The sequence below is a fragment of the Zalophus californianus genome, chromosome 4 (assembly GCF_009762305.2).
Source record: "Zalophus californianus isolate mZalCal1 chromosome 4, mZalCal1.pri.v2, whole genome shotgun sequence".
In the NCBI taxonomy this organism is placed as follows: Eukaryota; Metazoa; Chordata; class Mammalia; order Carnivora; family Otariidae; genus Zalophus; species Zalophus californianus.
In genome coordinates, this window is record NC_045598.1 from 177034084 (window position 1) to 177057953 (window position 23870).

At 38.7% G+C, this 23870-nt stretch overlaps 1 long non-coding RNA gene and 1 pseudogene across 1 annotated transcript in view; both read left to right on the plus strand.

Annotated features, from left to right (window-relative positions):
* The first annotated feature begins 802 nt into the window (after positions 1-802).
* Positions 803-2557, plus strand: LOC118356920 (annotated as a pseudogene).
* A 693-nt stretch (positions 2558-3250) lies between these two features.
* Positions 3251-23870, plus strand: part of LOC113916685 — a 202134-nt gene continuing 181514 nt past the window's right edge. The window contains exon 1 of the long non-coding RNA XR_003518002.2: positions 3251-3349. This is a non-coding gene — a long non-coding RNA (uncharacterized LOC113916685). The remainder of the gene's footprint in view (positions 3350-23870) is intronic.

Sequence of the window (23870 nt, forward strand, 5' to 3'; positions counted from 1 at the left end):
CTTAACATTTATGAGTGAGTATCTCATTACTTTATAATGCTTTCTAAGCTGTTTCTATAGGATGATACATGTTATTTCATTTGAAAACACTTTTCTTTTTTCCAACTTATAGTAGTTTTATAATATGTTGTATTTTAAAAATCGTGTGTGAGACTGTTACTGTATCTGTGAAATTTATTTCTGTTAACAAAGAAGCATTGCAAAAAACTTGTTCTGGAAAGAGGATATGAGTTTGATTACATTGAATACCATTTGTCTGGTGCTTTCTACTCATGGCCTGACTTCTAGGACTTTTAAGGAACCATTTTGATCAATTCCCTGTCTGACTTTACAACATTTGAAGAAGACCAGCTTTAGGCACAAAAAAAATAGGCATTATATTACCTTTGAGTGACCGAGTCACAGCTTTCTGGAAGGGTGACACCTACTATTGGCCACTTCTCAAGAGGGGAAGAAGCATGCCCTGGAGAAAAGGAAAGCTTGAGAGCTTTATCCCTCTGCAGCCTACTACCTGGGTCTTGTGGCGTGAGGTTGAAGGAAGAGTTATCTAATATTTTATTCAAGCCCCATGGTACCTATTAATATGAGTCGACTTTATTCCAAGTGTGGTGATAGCAAACTATTGGAGGGTTTTGAACAAGTGATCAGAATTATGTTCTTAAAATAATTGCTGTAGACACCGTCTTTGGGGTGATCTGTGGTGGACGTTTTGAGGGCAGCTGTCCTGCGGCCTGCGTGCCCTGGACTGCCTCCTGTGGAAGCCTGAGCCGGCTGTGTAGCTTTCTCCCTTTGTCTCATAACCATGTCCACCAATGAGAATGCTAATTCACCAGCTGCTTGCCTTAACAGGGGGATTCAAGAACAAGGGGAAAGAGTACAGAAATGAGGCGGTGCTGAATAGAAGTTAATGTGGAGCTGAGGAAAGCTAAGAAGGATGACCAGATGCTGAAAAGGAGAAATGTAAGCTCGTTTCCTGATGATGCTACCTCTCCACTACAGGAAAACCGCAACAACCAGGGCACTGTAAATTGGTCTGTTGATGACATTGTCAAAGGCATAAATAGCAACAATTTGGAAAGCCAGCTCCAGGCTACTCAAGCTGCTAGGAAACTGCTTTCTAGGGAAAAACAGCCCCCCATAGACAACATAATCCAGGCTGGTTTGATTCCAAAATTTGTGTCCTTCTTGGGCAGAACTGATTGTAGTCCCATTCAGTTTGAATCTGCTTGGGCTCTCACTAACATTGCTTCTGGGACGTCAGAACAGACCAAGGCTGTGGTAGATGGAGGTGCTATCCCAGCATTCATTTCTCTGTTGGCATCTTCCCATGCCCACATCAGTGAACAAGCTGTATGGGCTCTAGGAAACATTGCAGGTGATGTTTCAGTTTTTCGAGACTTGGTTATCCAGTATGGTGCAGTTGACCCACTATTGGCTCTCCTTGCAGTTCCTGAGATGTCATCTTTAGCATGTGGTTACTTACGTAACCTTACTTGGACACTTTCAAACCTTTGTCGCAACAAGAATCCTGCACCCCCATTAGATGCTGTTGAGCAGATTCTTCCTACCTTAGTTCGTCTCCTGCATCATGATGATCCAGAAGTATTGGCAGATACCTGCTGGGCTATTTACTACCTTACTGATGGTCCAAATGAACAGATTGAAATGGTTGTGAAAACAGGAGTTGTGCCCCAGCTTGTGAAGCTTCTAGGAGCTACTGAATTGCCCACTGTAACTCCTGCACTAAGAGCCATAGGAAATATCGTTACTGGGACAGATGAACAGACTCAGGTTGTAATAGATGCAGGAGCACTTGCTGTTTTTCCCAGCCTCCTAATGAACCCCAAAACTAATATTCAGAAGGAAGCTACGTGGACAATGTCAAACATCACAGCTGGTCGCCAGGACCAGATACAGCAAGTTGTGAATCATGGATTAGTCCCATTCCTCATTGGTGTTCTCTCTAAGGCAGACTTTAAGACACAAAAGGAAGCTGTCTGGGCTCTGACCAACCATACAAGTGGTGGGACAGTTGAACAGATTGTATACCTCGTTCACTGTGGCATAATAGAACCATTGCTGAACCTCTTAACTGCAAAAGACACCAAAATTATTCTGGTTATTCTGGATGCCATTTCAAACAGCTTTCAGGCTGCTGAGAAACTAGATGAAACTGAGAAACTTAGTATAATGATTGAAGAATGTGGAGGTTCGGACAAAATTGAAGCTCTACAAAACCATGAAAATGAGTCTGTGTACAAAGCTTCATTAAACTTGATTGAGAAGTATTTCTCTGTAGAGGAAGAGGAAGATCAGAATGTTGTGCCAGAAATTACCTCTGAAGGCTATACGTTCCAAGTTCAGGATGGCACTCCCGGGACTTTTAACTTTTAGATTGTACAGCTGAGGCAGAAAGTTGTTTGTTGTGTACTCTGTTTGGTAGAAGTTTGTCTTACTGTTTCTCTACTAAGAACTCTTTTTAAATGTGTTTTGTTATTGTAGCACTTTTTACAACAAAACTCTACTTGACCAGTTCCAAACTGTACAACCTGTATGAAGCTCCTCCTCTCAGTGGGTTTCTTATTTCTATGTAGAATCTCCTCTCTTGCAGTGTCCTGTAAGTAAAGATTAAATTCCGAAAATAAAAAATAAAAAAATAATTGCTGTAGGTGCTCTGAGGAACTTGAAGGGAGAAGACAGACCAAAAGAGGAAGCAGAACCCTTAGTTAGGAGTCACTGTCTCAGGTGAGAAATGCAACCACCAATGGGAAGAGTGAGGGGATGAGATTTGGTCTAATTACAAATACATTTTGAAGGCTGAACCAATGGCTGTGCTGAGGGATAAGATGTGAGGTATGAGTGAAAATCATCAAAGCTGACTTCTTTAGAATCAAACAACCATATAGAAGGGGAAACTGCTGACTGAGATGGAGAACACTGGTTTGAAAGCAGGTTTGGTCATATGGAATCAAGTGTTCCTTTCTGAACATGATACGTTTCAGCAGTCCAGCCTTACCTAAGTAGAAATGCCAAAGCACAGTTGCATATAGGAGCCTAGACTTTCTGGAGGAGGTCAGGACTAGAAATATGGTTCTAGAATCACCAGTATATGAGTTCTGATGACATAATGAGGGAGTGATTACAGAAGCCCACCAGTGTGGAGAGGTTTGGGAATATGAGGAGGATCCAGAAGGAGAGAAAGAGGAGGAAGAGACAGAGATAGGACAAAAAAAAAAAAAAAAAAAAAAAAAAAAAGGAAGCACAATGTTATAATAGTCAAGTGAGAAACATCTTTTAAGTACAAGAAGTAATCAATTGTGTCAAATGCAATGGAAAGTCAAGAAGAAAGGTAATTGTGAATTGACCATTGAATTTGGCAAGAGAGCTCGTCACCTCTTTCTTCCAGGTATTTCAGACTTGTCATTATCACATGTCCTAGAGTGAGGCTTTAAACAGTTTTGTACAGAATACTCAGGTTTCAATCTGGGGACCTGTGTCCTTCTATTCTGAATTTTTTTCTCATTATTTCATTATTTTTTCCTCTACTTCACTTTCTCAAACCATTCTTTCTGGAATTTTTATTATTTGGATGTTGAGCTTCCTGGATTTCTTTCTTCCCTTCCTTCCTTCCTTCCTTCCTTCCTTCCTTCCTTCCTTCCTTCCTTCCTTCCTTAATTTTATTTCCTCTCCCATTCTCCATCTTGGTGTGTTTGGTTCTACTTCTGGGAGATTTGCTCAACTCAAATTTTTGGAGAGAAAAAGCCAGTGTTAGCTAGAGGGTGGAGAAGAACTTCAGGGATCCATTTGCATCATATACAAACTTTAAAACAATCTCTTCAAAACTTCTATCTCAGATCTGGGATATTTTATAAGAGGATGTGCAAAAGCTTCCTTCAAAAGCTTTGAAGGAAGAAAACCATGCCTTGAGAGGAAAGAAAAGTGCCTGAGAGATCTACTTTTCTGTGGCCACAAGTTGAAGAAAACTTCCATCAATACTGTGCTAAATCCCAGAGTTTCCTGTTGATCTCCCAGGAATTTGAAAGGCTGCAGGGCGTGGTTCATTTCCCTGTGGGTGACTCTCCTGCTGAAAAGAAACACAGCCATGAAACAGTTGCATCCCCAAATCATTAAGGCTTTGGAGTTGTCACTGTGCATCTTCCCTGTGCATTCAGCTCTTTGACTCACACTTTGTCAGGGTTTTTGTTTTTGTTTTTTGTTTTGTTTTTGCCTCATTTAAAGTCTGTGATTCTATAATGTTATTGTCTCTTGAAGTGTTGAAATGTTATGATGTGAGTCCATAAGTTTATATAGCATCTTCCACCCTGTCCTAAGTACCCTGAGATATTTAAGAACACAAGGCATGATCTTTGTCACTTTTGTAAACAAAATAAATAAATGGAGAAGGGGAAAAGCAACACATAACAGACAAAATTGTACTCTAAATATAAGACGGCAACCTTATTTCTTTGTGCATGCTACTGCCGTGGGATCTGTAGAGGCTACTTTGAGTACCATGAATTTGTATTAAATTCATGTTGAATCATGTCTAGGTTTGACATGAAGTGCCACATTTGATTAGAGATATAAGCCTTCAGCACAAAATGGAGGAATAGATTTTTTTCCTTCTGTTTTCTATCATTCTTTAAGTGCTTTAAGAATTTATGAGAAAGAGAGACAGACAGGGGGAGAGAGAGAGAGAGAGAGAAATAAAGGAGGAGGAGGAGGAGGGAGAGACCAGTGATGGGTCTAAGCTGGATCAGTCAGAAAACATTTCTTTTGCTAGGTGGTAAGATTTTGCTATGAAGAGGGACTCATGAATGACATCCCCGGGGAGGAGAACAGGAAGAAGGAGCAGATATATGACTGTTTAATGCCAAGGCTTCATTAACATAACCATTAGCATCCAGGAGTTCTGACCTCTGGCCCCAGCTCCATCAGTCATTAGCTGTGAGTCCTAACACAAATCATTCTTTCATTCTCCGTCAGTATTGTCACTCGTTTTTTTTTTTTTTTTTGTATTTGTGACCTAGAATTGTTATTCATAAAATGAGGAGAATATGACATGATGCAGTGTTGTGTTCCCCAAAGATCATTCCATGGAATTTTATGTTCATGCAATATCAGCAGATGTTTTCTGAAAGCGCATTCTGTGATCAAGTTAACTTAGAAAATACTGGCCAAACAAAACTAAACTGATTTTGGACATTTTAGAGTCTTTAATATGTCAATAGTATAAACTTTATGAGAGGGATGTTACATGCAGAAATATTCAACTTATTTGATCACTGAACCTTTTTATATAGACAATCATGAGGGGCAGGTGTTGATGAGTTGCTGATCCTAATAATCAATTTCCTAACTCCTGGCTGCATGCAAGACACTGTGAAAAGATTCAAAAGGGGTAGATAGGGGCGCCTGGGTGGCTCAGTCCTTAAGTGCCTGCCTTCGACTCAGGTCATGATCCCAGGGTCCTGGGATGGAGCCCCGCATCGGGCTCCCTGCTCCACGGGAAGCCTGCTTCTCCCTCTCCCACTCCCCCTGCTTGTGTTCCCTCTCTTGCTGTGTCTCTCTCTGTCAAATAAATAAATAAAATCTTAAAAAAAAGGGGGGGTAGGTAATATACAGATGGAGCATGGATGATCAGTCATGCAAACTGCCTTTGAATCTCAGAGCTATAATTGTGGGATCTTGGAAAAGCTGACTTTTTTGAGTCTTAATTTCCACATTTATATAACAGGGATAGTAACTTCTGCTTTGTGATTATTGTTAGAATATACAGAAACCTGATAGTCCCTGGTACTAAGTAGGTGCTTCATAAATATTAGATCTTCTATTCCTTTCTACCATATAATTTTGTACTTTAGTGAGAGGTAAATGTCAGTGGGGCTGATTGCAAATGAGGCATGGGATGGGTCAACATCATGTTTTTGAATGGTTTGTGTAAGGGAATCCAAAGGGGAGAACATTTTTTTAGCCCAAAAGATTATTGAATCTGGAGGTACCACAGGATGAACAGATGTTCATGAACTTATCGCTTATGTGGGATCACAAATCTTGTGTAAACATCTGGTTTCCTCTTTTGAAGTGGCAATAAGAAGAAAGAACTGGATATCAGATTTTAGCTTGTAGTTTCAAAAGAACAGGTGTACCAGACCAACCTTTCATGAAATCTTGTTCTTTCTCACATTCCCTTCCTTTTGAGCTTCCCTATCCATAACCCCATTCTTTAGAAAGAACCTCTAGACTGTACTTGGTGCAGGAATGGCTAAAATTAGATGGGGTGGGCAGCTGATCCAAGAGCAGCCTGTGCTGGACAACTACTAAATACCAATCAAACTGGCTTCCTTTGTGATTGGGGCTAACACAAAGAAATTGGCCAACCAAGGGAGAATAGGGGACATAGACACAGAGGAGACATGCCATCATAATGCCTGTTCCCTGTGGCTCCAGTGAGTCCCTGCTTCTTAAATAATAAGAATACAGGGGCGCCTGGGTGGCTCAGTCGTTGAGCATCTGCCTTAGGCTCGGGTCGTGGTCCCAGGGTCCTGGGATGGAGGCCCACATGCGGCTCCCTGCTCAGCAGGGAGCCTGCTTCAGTCCTTAAGTGCCTGCCTTCGACTCAGGTCGTGATCCCAGGGTCCCTCAGCAGGGAGCCTGCTTCTCCCTCTCCCACTCCCCCTGCTTGTGTTCCCTCTTGCTGTGTCTCTCTCTGTCAAATTAATAGGTAAAATCTTTAAAAAATATATCCGTAGGGGCGCCTGGGTGGCTCAGTTGGTTAAGCGACTGCCTTCGGCTCAGGTCATGATCCCGGAGTCCCGGGATCGAGTCCCATATCGGGCTCCCTGCTCGGCGGGGAGTCTGCTTCTCCCTCTGACCCTCTTTCCTCTTGTGCTCTCTGTCTCTTATTCTCTCTCTCTCAAATAAATAAATAAAATCTTTAAAAAATATATATATATCCGTAGCTTATGAAGTTCACTAATCCCTCTGTCTTGGTAGTCCCATCCTATCCTTTATGAAAATTTTCCTTGTAGCTAAAGTTGGGATGAAATTGAAATATCCCATTGCTCATTTTTCTTTAAGGCTTAGAGCTTGACATTATTTTCTAAAGTCCAAGGTAGGAGGTGGTCCCTAAGTTGATTCCCTAGGAAGATTTACTTCAAAGTGACTGAGAGATGAAAATCAACACCCGTTTGTACAGATCCAGACGTGCCAAGCTTGGGTGGACTTTCTCTTCTTGCTTGTCAACAGCTTTGATGCTATTCCAGGTGAGGTTGTCTGCAGCCATTAGCTACTTGAATGACATCAGACAAGTATTACCTGGCAACATCAGCCCTAAATTCCTGCGGAAACTCAGGTTAATCTTGGAGGATCCTCTGAAAAATTCCTTTTGTATGTTTTGGGGGCTTTATTAAAAGTTGTTGCTCTACTATATATCTTCCAGATGAGGTCAATAGCTACACAATAATCCTTTCCTCTTTTGTAAAGCCACAGATCCTGCAAGTAAGGACCAATGCCAGCAATTATACTTACTTGCAGAGGTTTTTTTGAGGACCCTCCACATTTCAGTAGCTAAAGAGCTGAAATGAATAGCCCTAGTTAGTTATCTCTGTCACTTTGAGCAAATGCCATCTCATCTCCTAGCCCTCATTTTCTAAATTGGATAAAATTTGGGTGACTGGAACTAAAAATCTTCTCTAGAAATTATGGTGTCCAACTGCCTTCACTTTGCAATGGAGGAAATGGAAGCTTTGTGTTGCAAGGTCCTGCTGGGATCCAGGGATGCTCATGAGCAAGTCTTGCCACTCAGCATGCAGTTTCCATTCTTCCAGAAATAGCACTCTGGTTTCCTTTGGTGAAGCCCTTGCTTCTCTCATTCTCCACCTTTTAAAATGAACTACACTCCAGCTCTGGGGGTGAACGATTGATTTCACAGACTTAGTGATTTGTGCAGGGACAGATCATAACTCAAGCCAGGCTAATCAGAGACAATGAACGTCAGTCAGAAATTTTGCATTGTGAATTGTTGAGAAAAGAGCCTTAGGATTTCTGCTGGGGTGATTGAGAGTAAAGGTGGTTAATGAAAGCCATGTTTCAGTCATCAGACAAAGCTCTGCTTGAAAATGGAGCCAAAGAATAAGTGGGAGTGCATAGTATGAGAAGAAGATTGAGTCTGATATATTTGAGTCCATAAACCATAAGCTAGATGTTGGGACCAGACTGCCCAGAGTCACAACTCTGCCACTGACAAGCTGTGTGACCTCCTTAGGCAAGTCGCTTGCTCTCTGGATGTCTCAACCACCTCATCTGTAAAATGAAAACAGTAATTGGAATCCTACCTCATGAAGTCTGACTGGGAGAAATAAGTGTGTGTGTGTGTGTGTGTGTGTGTGTGTGTGTGTGTGCGCGCGCACGCGTGTGTTTAGAGCAGGGCTTGACACATAGTACATGTCATTTAACTATTTGTGAATGTTAATATTGTTATAACTGGACTTTTCAGATATATGAGCCAGTAAATTCTATCCTTTTTTTTTTTTCTTTTTGGAGCCAGTCTGATCTCTGACAAAATTGATTAGTCACCAAGTTAGTGGCCAGTTTTAAAGCCAGGTCTTCTGAGCCCCTTTTCAGATAAATGAATTCCTCATCACCACAACCATGCCATAAGTTACAAGGCATAAAATCAGAGTATTGGACTAGACAGAGGACCAGTCTGTACATTCTCTGAGTTTATTGAATTCCTTGTCAATTGATGTTAAAGACTGGGTATTCAATGCCAAGAATTGTTGTTGACTTTGATTTTGTCAGGTGTAATAATGCTGTGTACCCAGAGAAACATTCTTTTTTTTTTTTTTTAGAGAGAGATACATGCTAAAGTAATGGGAGTCAGTGTTATAATGTGTATAATTTACTTTGAAATAATTCAACAAAAAACACAAAACAAGATGAAACAAACGTGACAAAATGCTGGCAACCACTATCCAACTGAATGATGGATGATTGGATGTTCATTATAAACTTCTCTCAACTTTTCTGTATGTGTGAAAAATCTTATAATGTAAATTTTGATTACAATTGTTGGCTTAATTATATGTCTTCTTTACTTGAATGTAGAAACCATAAGGGCAAGGAACATGTCTACCTTGTTTATTGTTGTATCCCAGTGGCTGTAATATGGTATGTGCTCAATAAATCTGTAATTAAAGATGAACAGGTTAGACCTTGTTGGATGAGAAGGAGGACCAGTAGATTAGGTATAACTGAAGCTGTGGGTGCCTGCCATATCCTATCATCACCAGCCATCTGGGGCTCCCCTCCTAGGGGCTGTCCCCTAAGCATTCATGCTCTGTCTGAGGCTGGCCAAAGACCTCAGAAATTGACATTCCCCAAGATAACCTTGAACCAATGATCAACAGAAACTGTAGGATAAATATTTTAACTTCCTTGCACCTCTAGTGGATTAACTCTGAGGCTTGTTTCGCATTATCTCTTGGAGAACAGAACTTGGTCTCCTATTGGTGTGGGATTATTAAGAGGTAGATATTTCCCCTGGGGACATCCCATTTTTTATTCATGTCTGATCAGGTCACCTGGTTACCTGGACATTGGGAAAATCTTTTGCTCAGTACCAACTCTGCTATTTCTAGAATGAAATTACTCAGTTATTCTACTCTCAACCCCCCCTCCCCTTTCTGCTTTCTCCATGGAGATATTTCTTAGTGCTGGTTTTTGAATCACCAGCCAAGTATTCTTTTCCTCTCTGCATGGTGACTTTGCAGTGCAGTAAAGACATATGCTCTTCCCTGAGAGCCAAACCTAAATTCCATCCTGGCTTCTTCAAATGCCCTTGGATGAAAATAGACATTCCTTTCTCCTGCAATCTTGTGTATTCTTATTCATTAGATATGGTATGTTAAATCCATAATTGGAGCAGTTATGCCTATGAAGCTCCTAAATTATAACCAACTCAAAATAAAGCCCTTGCAAAATGAAACAAAAAGATGGAAAAAAATAAAGTTGCCTTAGCTATTCATTGTCTGTGGAGTGTAATATAATCTGCTCAGAGTGACAATCAAGACCTCAAAGACTCAAAGTTCCGAAAGTAGTGGGAAGGATCAAACAGACTTAAATTTGATTTCTGACTCTGCTTCACCACCCTCCTGGGGGTTTTGAATCTATGCCCTGCGTTTTATTATCTCTCCAAACAAACAACAGCACACACAATCCAGAGTGACGCTTCAGCTCTTATTTTCCTGGGCAAATGAGGAACTTTTTTCTCATAAGAGAACTGTGTGGAAGGGATGAGAGAGTCAAATAATACATTCTTTATTTTACTTCATATTTCCGAACGCTCCCCCTGACTTGCTGTTATAAATCTAGTCACCCAGGTGTGAAAATTCAGTCATTCTCAACTTCTGTTGCTTAAACATTTCTCAAAGGTCTCCTTAAATCCTGGTGGTGCTGTCTCTGCTGTGCCCCCTCAGACCTTTACTGTGGTTTCCACGCAGACTTCCCCTGACTATGAGGAGATCCTTTTACCTACCCACTGTATAATTTTAAAGGTTTTATTAACTGGTCTCCCTGCTTCCAGCACACCTCTCCCCACCCAGCTGCCCCTACTCCAATCTCTTACTTTGCTGCCAGTGTGATTGTCCTAAGCATGGGTCTTACTAGGTCAGTCTCTGATTCTCAAATATTCAGTGGTCTCTGCACTGAAATCCACTTTGTGTCTAGCTAACTGGATCTCGCCTTCTTTCTCTGGTCAGTATCTTGAGTCCAATACTTCATCTTCATAAGTCTGTAATGTTCCCTCAGTTTTCCTGCCACTGTGCCTTTGCTCAAACTGTTCCCACACCTGGATAGTTTTCTTAAATAGACATCTCTCCAAGTTCTCTATATCCTTCTGGTGTAGCTCAAATTTGATTCCCTTTCCAAGGAGTCATGATTTTTCTTTTTTCTGTATACATAATACCACAGCACATAGTTTCTCTATAATAAAATTTACTGTCCTGTTTTGGAATGATTTTTTTCTGTTTTTCTCATTTTTCTGGTGAGCTCCTAGAAGATGACTGCTGTTTTATTCATTTCAAAACCCTTAGAACTCTGTGCACAAAGCATGGACTCCGTAAATGGAACCCCCAGGAACCCTTGTGGGGGAGGGTGGGGCTTGGCTCTTGCATAGACAAATGAGAATGAAGTAATACTGGCGCTTCTATTGTCAATCTCTCCTCTGAGAAGCAACAACTACGTTTTGATTTAAAGAAACAAAACTTCCAGGCATCTACTGTGGTAGGCAGTTGCTGATAGCACTCTCAATGATCCCTGCCTCCTGGGATTCATGGTATGGGTCATCCTTTCTGAGTGTGGGCTGGATCTCAGGACCCACTTCTAATGATAAAATATGGTGGAAGTGGGTAGATGTCAAAAGGCTATGGTGTCCATCCTGCCAGCACTCTTCTTTTGCTGGTACTGTCTGCCCTTTTGCTTGCTTGTTGCCACATTGTACAGAGAGGCCCCCATGGCAAGGGATCAAGGGAGGCCTCCTGATGAGCAACTTGCAAGCCACTGAGGAGGCCTCAATGCAAAGGCCTGTGAAAAACCAAAATTACTAACAACCATGTTAAGTGAGCTAAGAAGCAAACCCTTACCTGGTGAGCCTTGAGATGACTGCAGCCTTTAAAAAAAAAAATTAATTCACTTTTTATTTGAATATAATTGACACATGTTATGTTAATTTCAGGTGTATGACACAGTGATTCAATAAATTTATACATTATGCTATGCTCACCACAGGTATAGCTACCATCTGTCACCCTAAATACTATGATAATATCATTGACTATATTCCTTAGGATGTGCCTCTTATTCCATGACTTACTCCGTAACCTGAAGCCTGTATCACTCACTCACCTTCACCCATTTTGCCCATCCCTCTACTCCTTCCCCTCTGGCAACCATCAGTTTGTTTTCTGTATTTATAGGTCTGATTCTGCTTTTTGTGTATTTACTCATTTGTTTTTTTGTTTGTTAGTTTGTTTAGATTCCACAAAGGAGTGAAATCATATGGTGTTTGTCTTTCTCAGTCTGACTTATTTCACTTAGCATAATAAGAGTCCATGTTGTTTCAAATGGCATGTTGTCTCAAATGGCACGATCTCACTCTTTTTTTATGGCTGCATAATATTCTATTGTATAGATACACCATTTCTTCCTTATTCATTTGTCTATTGATGGGAACTTAAGCTGCTTCCATACCTTGGCTGTGGTAAGTAAGGCTGCAATAAACATAGGGAAACATATATCTTTTCAAATTAGTTTTTATTTTCTTTGGGTAAACACCCAGTAGTGGAATTATTGGATCAATTCTAGTTTTAATTTTCTGAGGAACCTCTATACTGTTTTCCACAGTGACCATACCAATTTACATTCCCACCAACAGTGTATGACTGTGCCTTTTTATCCCACATCCTCAACAATATTTCTTGTCTTTTTTTATTTTAGTCATTCTGACTGTGGCCTTATGAGAACCCCAGAGCCAGAGCACCCAGCTGATCTGGCCCAGATTCTTGGCTTACAGAGCTGAAATAAGAAATGCTATTGCCTTAAGCCATTATGTTTTCGGTTATTTATTATGCAGCAATAGATAACTAAAGACATCTACCTTTGACAATTCTGACTACCATGTTTGGGCTCTCAGGATGTAGTTTCTTACTGATGGATTGCCAGGGGCATGTGTTTATATTGTCCTTCTATCCTTTCTAAGGGTTTTCTATTTCAGGGCTTTGTATAAAGATTGCCAGCTTCTAAGAACATGGCTTACATTTATCTGGACAGAGCTAGTATGAAATTATGTAAAACTAGGACTTTAATAGATAAGAACTTAAAATAAATCTTAGTGAAAATGTATCAACTACAGATTGCCTACTGGTTCAGGCATGTAACTATTTTTTTTTTATTTCTGCAAATAAGGAGAATGGCGGTCAAATTAAGATGTTTGCACAAGGGCTCAGATCCAGCAAGTGTCAAAATCAGATGTCGAGCCCAGATGTATGCATTGTCAAAACCAAACTCTTTTCCTTAAACCAAAGTTCTCAATCATAGCTGTCCATTGTAATAACCTGAGGGATATTAAATAAACTTTGGGAGATTCTGATTAATTCTTCTGGGGCACAGCCTGGACACTAGGGTTTCTAAAAGCTTCCCAGATGACTCTAATATGTAACCAAATTTGAAAACCACTAGACGACATTACAGACCCTCCTGAAGGAATTTAGCCACACTCTGTGATTGTTCCCAGTTCCTGATTTTGAAATCAAGCTGCTTGAATCCTTTCTAAAAAGAAAAAAAAATTCACCATGACAGAAGCCTCTGTGGAGTACAAACTGTGGGGAGGAACATTCTAGGTGAGGAAGAAAGAGAGGAAAGAGAAACTCTGACCTTGAGTTACACTGACTTGAATGGAGGAGATTTTATTACAGACCAGGAAACTGATCAGCAGTTCCCCCCATGCCTTATATAGCTGCACTGTATTTACTCATATTTCACATGTCCTTGAATAATGGCTATTTCCTTTGCATAATAGTATATTGACCTAGAAGGGAACCTAGAGTTCAATCATTTATATACAAAGACATTGAATCATAGAAAGGGGCAGTGATTTGCTAAAGGCCACATCACAAATTAGCGGCAGAACTGGTTTAGCCTAAACATTTAGACTCTCTTTGCTCAAATATTTCCTTATCAGAGAGTCCTACACTGACCACTACATATAAAATAGCAGTCTCCTCCAGCATTCTCTATTCCCTTTATTCTATTTTTTCTATAGCTTTTATCATCAACCAAAATATATTTTGTTCACTTATTTCTGTCTTTTCTCCTTACCCCACTAGAATGAAAACTACCCAAAGGCAAAGTCTTTGTCTTATTCTTTTGTTTATTTATCACTTTGCCTCTAATGCCTGGTATTCTGAAGGTGGCCTTCAGTAAATATTAGCTAATTAAATGCAGAACAAATAGTCAAATCTTCAAAGATAACCATCCTGAGATCTCATAAATTCAACATCCGAAAATACATTCAAATATACGTTGGGTTAACCCTTAAAGAAGATAAAGAAAGTGATATTCAAACACAAATGGGAAATTGAATCTGGTAATTTCTAAAATCCCTTCCAAAACAGAATCTGCACTATAAAATATTACTTCTCCATACAAAGAACTCATGGTTGTTAGACTTTTCATGGATGGTTTGAATATGTGCTTAATTCATTCAACATTTTCATTCATTCAAGACATATTTAGTGATCATCTGACTTAAGTGTATTGGGTACAGTTGCTGCATGAATGATGCCGAGCTAAAGTTAGTATCTTCAGCCCATCTCTCAACTCCTGACTGCCCATCTTCCTCTAAAATCTCCCTACTTGCAAATGTTCCTTAATCATTTTTAGAAAGTCAAATTCATCATAAATGGTGGCTTTGGGGAAACATAGTAGTATATCAGTGGCATCATTTGATAGTGCATGAGGTTCTTTCTTTGCAGAATGACTCATGAGAAAGGTAACTGCATACAATGACTCCCCAAGGTTGCGCTCTTTCTAAAATGATGTGAAAAGAGCCTATGCCAGACCTTCTATCTTTTTATTTCTTGCTCTTGGGTGACTTAGAGCTGTGATATAACCTAAAAATTCAGTCAGTTCCTGAAAAGGAATTAAAAGACCAGAAGAGGTTATTTTACTTGTCCTGAAGTATTAAACTCTTCTTGGAATTATTTCAATTGTCAATTATTCTCCATTATCCACTCTGGAAGAAGGACTAGAAATAAATATTTGTATTTTAAACAGCCAAACCTGACCCTCCTTAGGTGCCCTCACTCCCAGGCAGTTAACTCACAACACTTTCCAAAGATTTTATCAAAAAAATTTTTCATTTTTTTTTTAAAGATTTTATTTATTTATTTGACACAGAGAGAGAAACAGCAAGAAAGGGAATACAAGCAGGGGAAGTGAGAGAGGGGGAATCAGGCTTCCTGCTGAGCAGGGAGCCTGATGCGGGGCTCAATCCCAGGATCCTGGGATCATGACCTGAGCCAAAGGCAGATGCTTAACGACTGAGCCACCCAGGCGCCCAAAAAATGTTTTTCGATGTGTCAAAAATACTGTATCGGAGTTTGTGACTATAATGAATAACATTGAAAAAAATATCAGATTTAGAGATAAATAATTCATATATTATAAAATTTACCCCTTTAAAAGGTAAAATTAAATATTTTTTAGTGTACTCACGGTATGTGCAACCCTCACCACTATCTAATTTCAAAAACATTTATCATACAGAAAAGAACTCTGCAACTTTTAACAGTTTCTCCCCCATTGTCCCTTCCTACCAATATTGACAAATGCAAATATACTTTCTAGCTCTATGGATTTTTCTATCTTGGACATTTCATACAAATGGAATCATACAACACATGGTCTCTTCTCTGGCTTCCTTCACTTAGCATAATATTTCGAGGTTCATCATTTTTCTAGCATGGGTAGGCATTTCACTCGTCTTTACAGCCAGATGATACTCCATTGTTCAGTTATTATGTCTTTTGTTTAAACATTCATTAGCTGATGGACATTTGGGTTATTTCCACTTGTTGGCTGTTATAAATAAGGATATGGTGAACATTAGTATACATGTTTTTTATGTGGGAATATGTTTTTAATTCCCTTGGGTATACAGCTAGGCATACAAGTGCTGGGTCATATAGTAACTCTTTTTTTAAGTTTTTGAGGAATTGCCAAATCCTCTTACAAAAAGGCTATACCATTTTATATTTTCAGCAGCAATGTATGAGGATTCCAAATTCTTTATATCCTTACCAACATTTGTTAGTGTCTATCTGATCATAGGCATACTAATGTATACGAAGTGACATCTCATTGTGGTTTTGATTTAATTTCTTTGGGAACTAATGATGCTGAGCATCTTTCCATATACTTATTAACCATTTGGATATATCCTTGGGGGAAATGTTTGTTCAAAGACTTTGCTCATTTTTAATTGGGTTATTTATATTTTTTATTATTGACTTACATGAACTTTTTATATATTCTGGATATTAAGTCCCTTATCAGATATATAATTTGCAAACATTTTCTCCTATTATTTGAGTTGTCTTTTCACTTTCTTGATGCTATCTTTGGAAGTACAAAAACATTTAATTTTGATGAAGTCAAATGTATAAATATATATATTATATATATATTTTCTTTTGGTTACTGTGCTTCTGGTGTTATATCCATGAGACCATTGCCTAATCCACTGTAACAAACATTTACTTCTGTGTTTACTCTAAAAGTTTTTTTTGTTGGTTTTTTGCTTTTGTTTTTGTTTTTTAGTTTGAGCAGTTACATTTAGGCCTATTATCTACTTTAATTTTTGTAGGTAGAGTGAGGTAGGATTTCAAGTTTATTCCTTTGTGGGGGGATGTTCAGTTTTCCCTCCACCATTGTTGAAAGGACTATTCTTTCTTCTTTGAATTGTCTTGACACTCTTGTCAAAAATCAATGGACCATAAATATAAGGGTTTGTTTCTGGACTCTCAATTCTATTCCATTAATTTTACTATTAGTCTGCCAATATCAGACTGTTTTGTTTGCTGTAGCTTTGTAATAGGTTTGAAATCAGGAAGTATGAGTCCTTCAACTTTTTCTTTTTTAATAGTGTTTTGGCTATTCAGGACCTCGTGCAATTCCATATCAAATTTTAGGATTAGCAGTCAATTTCTTCAATTAATGTAGCTAGGATTTTGATAGAGATTGTGTTGAATCTGTGGATCAACTTGGGGTGTACTACCACCACAGCAATATTCATTCTTCAATTCATAAACATGGGAGGTATTTCCATTTATTTTTGTCTTCCTTAATTACTTTCAATTTTTTTTTTGTGGTTTTTAGTGTGCAAGTCTTGCACTTTTTTCTGTAAAATTTATTCCTAAGGTTTTTTTTCTTTAGGTGTTATTGTAAATAGATTTGTTTTCTTAGTTTAATTTTTAGATTGTTCATTGCTAATGTATAAAAGTAAAATTGATTTTGTATATTAATCTTATATCCTGCAACCTCATTGAACTCATGTAGTAGTTCTAATAATTTTCGTAGTTTCTTTAGGATTTTCTGCATAAGACATCATAACATTTGGAAATAGAGATTGTTTTACATTTTCCTTTTCAATCTAGATGTCTTTTTTTTAACATGTATAATCTAACCTCATGGTCCTGCTTTGAACCTCCTATGCAATGTTCAATAGAAGTAACAAGAATAGGGCGCCTGGGTGGCTCAGTCGTTAAGCGTCTGATACCAGGGTCCTGGGTTCGAGTCCCACATTGGGCTCCTTCCTCGGGGGGAAGCCTGCTTCCTCTCCCACTCCCGCTGCTTGTGTTCCTGCTCTCACTATCTCTGTCTCTGTCAAATAAAAAAAATCTGAGAAAAAAAATGAAGTAGCAAGAATAGACAATTGTTTCTTATTCATTATCATAGGGAGAGAGAACATTCAGTCTTTCACTATTAAGAATGATGCTAGCTGCAGGTTTTTAATAGACGGCCATTATGAGAATGAGATAGAAAGGCCTCTTGTTTTCCTAGTTTGTTGAGTGTTTTTGTCACGAAAGGATTTTTTTTTTTGGTCAAGTGATTTTTCTGTGTCTATTAAAATGATCATGGTTTTTTGTCCTTTATTTTATTAATATGATACATTACACTGATTTTTTCACATTAAAACAACTGTGCATTCCTGGAATAAATCCTATTTTGTCAAAGTGCACAATTATGTTTACATGTTGCTGGCCTTAGTTTGCTAGTATTTTGTTGAAGATTTTTACATCCATGTTTAATGAATATTGGTTAATGGTTTTGTTTTGTTTTCTTTTGTTGTGGTATCTTTATCTGGTTTTGGTATCAGCATAATACTAGTCTCACAATAAGTTGGAAAGAGTTCCTCTTCTATTCTTTGGAAAAGTTTATGAAGAATTGCTATTAATTCTTTTTTAAACATTTGGTAGAATATACCATAAAGCCATATGGTCATAAACTTTTCTTCATGGGAAGTTTTTTGATTCATAACTGAATTTCGTTTCTCTATAAAATAAGTTGTTATAGAGCTTTTTAGATTTTATATTTATTCTCGAGTCCATTTTTGTAGGCTGTGTCTCTCCTGTAGTGTATCCCTTCTACCTAGGTTGTCTAATTTGTTGGCATAATTTGTTTATGTTATTTCTTAATAATATATTTATATAAGATCGGTGTGGTGGATCCTTTAATTTCTGGTATTAGTAGTAAAATCTTCTCTCTTTTTTTCTGGTCAATCTTGATAAAGTTTTCCCAATTTTCTTGATCTTTTCAAAGAAGCAATTTTTTTTATTTCTTTTTTTTTTCTGTTCTCTGTTATTTATTCCCATTCTAATTTTTATTATTTCTTTCCTTCTTCCTGTTTAGGATTTAGTCTGCACTTTTATCTAGTTTATTGAGGTGTAACTTTAGGATACCTATTTGAAATGTTTTTTCTTCTTCCTTTTATTTTATTTTATTTTATTTTATTATGTTATGTTAATCACCATACATTACATCATTAGTTTTTGATGCAGTGTTCCATGATTCATCATTTGCATATAACACCCAGTGCTCCATTCAGTATGTGCCCTCTTTAATACTCATCAGCAGGCTAACCCATTCCCCCCACCACCACCCGCTAGAACCCTCAGTTTGTTTCTCAGAGTCCATACTCTCTCATGGTTCCTCTCCCCCTCCGATTTCCCCCCCTTCATTTTTCCCTTCCTGCTATCTTCTTCTTCTTCTTCTTTTAACATATAATGTAATATTTGTTTCAGAGGTACCGGTCTGCGATTCACATTCTCACACAATTCACAGCACTCACCATAGCACATACCCTCCCCAATGTCTATCACCCAGCCACCCCATCCCTCCCACCCCCCACCACTCCAGCAACCCTCAATTTATTTCCTAAGATTAAGAATTCCTCATATCAGAAGGATGATATGATACATGTCTTTCTCGGATTGACTTATTTCGCTCAGCATAACACCCTCCAGTTCCATCCACATCATTGCAAATGTCAAGATTTCATTCCGTTTGATGGCTGCATAATATACCATTGTATATATACACCACATCTTCTTTATCCATTCATCTGTCAATGGACATCTTGGCTCTTTCCATACTTTGGCTATTGTGGACATTGCTGCTATAAACGTCAGGGTGCGTGTACCCTTTCGGATCCCTACATTTGTATGTTTGGGGTAAATACCCAGTAGTGCAATTGCTGGGTCGTAGGGTAGCTCTATTTTCAAATTTTGAGGAACCTCCATACTGTTTTCCAGAGTGGCTACACCAGCTTGCATTCCACCAACAGTGTAGGAGGGTTCCCCTTTCTCCACATCCCCGCCAACATCTGTCGTTTCCTGACTTGCTAATTTTAGCCATTCTGACTGGTGTGAGGTGGTATCTCATTGAGGTTTTGATTTGGATTTCCCTGATGCCGAGCGATGTTGAGCACTTTTTCATGTGTCTGTTGGCCATTTGGAAGTCTTCTTTGGAAAATGTCTGTTCATGTCTTCTGCCCATTTCTTGATTGGATCATTTGTTCTTTGGGTGTTGAGTTTGATAAGTTCTTTATAGATTTTGGATACTAGCCCTTTAACAGATATGTCATTTGCAAATATCTTCTCCCATTCTGTCGGTTGTCTTTTGGTTTTGTAGACTGTTTATTTGCTGTGCAAAAGCTTTTTACCTTGATGAAATCCCAATAGTTCATTTTTGCCCTTGCTTCCCTTGCCTTTGGGGATGTTTCTAGGAAGAAATTGCTGCAGCTGAGGTTGAAGAGGTTGCTGCTGTGTTCTCCTTTAGGATTTTGATGGACTCCTGTCTCACGTTTAGGTCTTTCAACCATTTGGAGTCTATTTTTGTGTGTGGTGTAAGGAAATGGTCCAGTTTTATTCTTCTGCATAAGGCTGTCCAATTTTCCCAACACCATTTGTTGAAGAGACTGTCTTTTTTCCACTGGACATTCTTTCCTGCTTTGTCAAAGATGAGTTGACCATAGAGTTGAGGGTCCATTTCTGGGCTCTCTATTCTGTTCCATTTTTCTATGTGTCTGCTTTTGTGCCAATACCATACTGTCTTGATGATGACAGCTTTATAATAGAGCTGGAAGTCCGGAATTGTGATGCCACCAGCTTTACTTTTCTTTTTCAACATTCCTCTGGCTATTCGGGGTCTTTTCTGGTTCCATAGAAATTTGAGGATTATTTGTTCCATTTCTCTGAAAAAAGTGGATGGTATTTTGATGGAGATTGCATTGAATGTGTAGATTGCTCTAGGTAGCATTGACATCTTCACAATATTTGTTCTTCCAATCCATGAGCATAGAAAATTTTTCCCTTCTTTTTATCTTCCTCTGTTTCTTTCATGCGTGTTTTATAGTTTTCTGAGTACAGATTCTTTGCCTCTTTGGTTAGATTTGGTTTTGGCTGCAATTGTAAATGCATATCTATGCTTTTGGGTGCAATTGTAAATGGGATCAACTCCTTAATTTTTCTTTCGTCTGTCTTGTTGTTGGTGTATAGGAATGCCACTGATTTCTGTGTAGTGATTTTATATCCTGCCGCTTTACTGAATTCCTGTGTGAGTTCTAGCAGTTTTGGGGTGGAGTCTTTTGGGTTTTCCACATACAGTACCATATCATCTGCAAAGAGTGAGAGTTTGACTTCCTCTTTGCCGATTCGGATGCCTTTGATTCCTTTTTGTTGTCTGATTGCTGTGGCTAGGACTTCTAGTACTATGTTGAATAGCAGATATGATAGTGGACATCCCTGCCATGTTCCTGACGTTAGGGGGAATGCTCTCAGTTTTTCCCATTGAGAATGATATTTGCTGTAGGTTTTTCATAGATGGCTTTTATGATATGGAGGTATGTACCCTCTATCCCTATACTCTGAAGAGTTTTGATCAAGAAAGGCCGCTGTACTTCGTCAAATGCTTTTTCTGCATCTATTGAGAGGATCATATTGTTGTTGTACTTTCTTCTGTTAATGTATTGTATCACAATGATTGATTTGTGAATGTTGAACCGACCTTGCAACCCGGGGATAAATCCCACTTGGTCGTGGTGAATAATCCTTTTAATGTACTGTTGGATCCTATTGGCTAGTATTTTGGTGAGAATTTTTGCATCCATGTTCATCAAGGATATTGGTCTGTAATTCTCCTTTTGGATGGGGTCTTTGTCTGGTTTTGGGATCAAGGTAATGGTGGCCTCATAAAACGAGTTTGGAAGTTTTCCTTCCATTTCTATTTTTTGGAACAGTTTCAGGAGAATAGGTATTAATTCTTCTTTAAATGTTTGATACAATTCCCCTGGGAAGCCATCTGGCCCTGGGCTTTTGTTTGTTGGGAGATTTTTGATGACTGCTTCAATTTCCTTAGCGGTTATAGGTCTGTTCAGGTATTTTATTTCTTCCCAGTTCAGTTTTGGTAGTTGATACATCTCTAGGAATGTGTATCCATTTCTTCCAGATAATCTAATTTGCTGGCATAGAGTCACTCATAATATGTTCTTATAATTGTTTGTATTTCTTTGGTGTTGATTGTGATCTCTCCTCTTTCATTCATGATTTTGTTGATTTGGGTCCTTTCTCTTTTCTTTTTGATAAGTCTGACCAGGGGGTTATCAATCTTATTAATTCTTTCAAAGAACCAGCTCCTAGTTTCATTGATCTGTTCTACTGTTCTTTTGGTTTCTATTTCATTGATTTCTGCTCTGATCTTTATTATTTCTCTTCTCCTGCTGGGTTTAGGCTTTATTTGCTGTTCTTTTCCAGCTCCCTTAGGTGTAGGGTTAGGTTGTGTATTTGAGACCTTTCTTGTTTCTTGAGAAAGGCTTGTATTGCTATATACTTTCCTCTTAGGACTGCCTTTGCTGCATCCCAAAGATTTTGAACAGTTGTATTTTCATTTTCATTGGTTTCCATGAATTTTTTAATTCTTCTTTAATTTCCTGGTTGACCCATTCATTCTTTAGTAGGATGCTCTTTAACCTCCATGTATTTGAGTTCTTTCCACTTTCCTTTTGTTATTGAGTTCTAGTTTCAAAGCACGGGGTCTGAAAATATGCAGGGAATGATCCCAATCTTTTGCTACCGGTTGAGACCTGATTTTTGACCTAGGATGTGATCTATTCTGGAGAGTGTTCCATGGGCACTAGAGAAGAATGTGTATTCTGTTGCTTTGGGATGGAATGTTCTGAGTATGTCTGTGAAGTCCATTTGGTCCAGTGTGTCATTTAAAGTCTTTATTTCCTTCTTGATCTTTTGCTTAGATGATCTGTCCATTTCAGTGAGGGTGGTGTCAAAGTCCCCCACTATTATTGTATTGTTGTCAATGTGTTTCTTTGCTTTTGTTATTAATTGCCTTATAGAATTGGCTGCTCCCATATTAGGGGCATAGATATTTACAATTGTTAGATCTTTTTGTTGGATAGATCCTTTAAGTAGGAAATAGTGTCCTTCCTCATCTCTTATTACAGTCCTTGGTTTAAAATCGAATTTGTGTGATAGAAGGATTGCCACCCCAGCTTTCTTTTGGTGTCCATTAGCATGGTAAATGGTTTTCCACCCCCTCACTTTCAATCTGGGGGTGTCTTTGTGTCTAAAATGAATCTCTTGCAGACAGCACATATATATATATATTTTTTTTTCAGACAGCATATTGATGAGTCTTGTTTTTTATCCAGTCTGATAGCCTGTGTCTTTTGATTGGGGCATTTAGCCCATTTACATTCAGGGTAACTATTGAAAGACATGAATTTAGTGCCATTGTATTGCCTGTAAGGTGACTGTTACTGTATATTGTCTGTGTTCCTTTCTGGTCTATGCTGCTTTTAGGCTCTCTCTTTGCTTAGAAGACCCCTTTCAATATTTCTTGTAGGGCTGGTTTCATGTTTGCAAATTCCTTTAGATTTTGTTTGTCCTGGAAGCTTTTTGTCTCCCTTTCTATTTTCAGTGACAGCCTAGCTGGATATAGTATTCTTGGCTGCATATTTTTCTCGTTTAGTGCTCTGAATATATCATGCCAGTCCTTTCTGGCCTGCCAGGTCTCTGTGGATAGGTCTGTTTCCAATCTAATGTTTGTACCATTATAGGTTACATATCTCTTGTCCCAAGCTGCTTTCAGGATTTTCTTTGTCGCTGAGACTCGTAAGTTTTACTATATAATGTTGCGGTGTTGACCTATTTTTATTGATTTTGAAAGGGGTTCTCTGTGCCTCCTTGATTTTGATGCCTGTTTCCTTCTGCACATTAGGGAAGTTCTCTGCTATAATTTGCTCCAATATACCTTCTGCCCCTCTCTCTCTTTCTTCTTCCTCTGGGATCCCAATTATTCTAATGTTGTTTCGTCTTATGGTATCGCTTATCTCTCGAATTCTGCCCTCATGATCCAGTAGTTGTTTATCTTCTTTTTCTCAGCTTCTTTACTTTCCATCTTTTGGTCTTCTATATCACCGATTCTCTCTTCTGCCTCATTTATCCTAGCAGTTAGTGCCCCCATTTTTTATTGCACCTCATTAATAGCCTTTTTGATTTCGACTTGGTTAGATTTTAGTTCTTTTATTTCTCCAGGAAGGGTTTCTCTAATAACTTCCATGCTTTTTTCAAGCCCAGGTAGTATCTTTAAAATCATGATTCTGAACTCTAGGTCCGACATCGTACTAATGTGTGTATTGAGTAGGTCCATGGCCGATGGTACTACCTCTTGTTCTTTTTGTTGAGGTGACTTTTTTCGTCTTGTCATTTTGTCCAGAGGAGAATAGATGAATGAGAGAA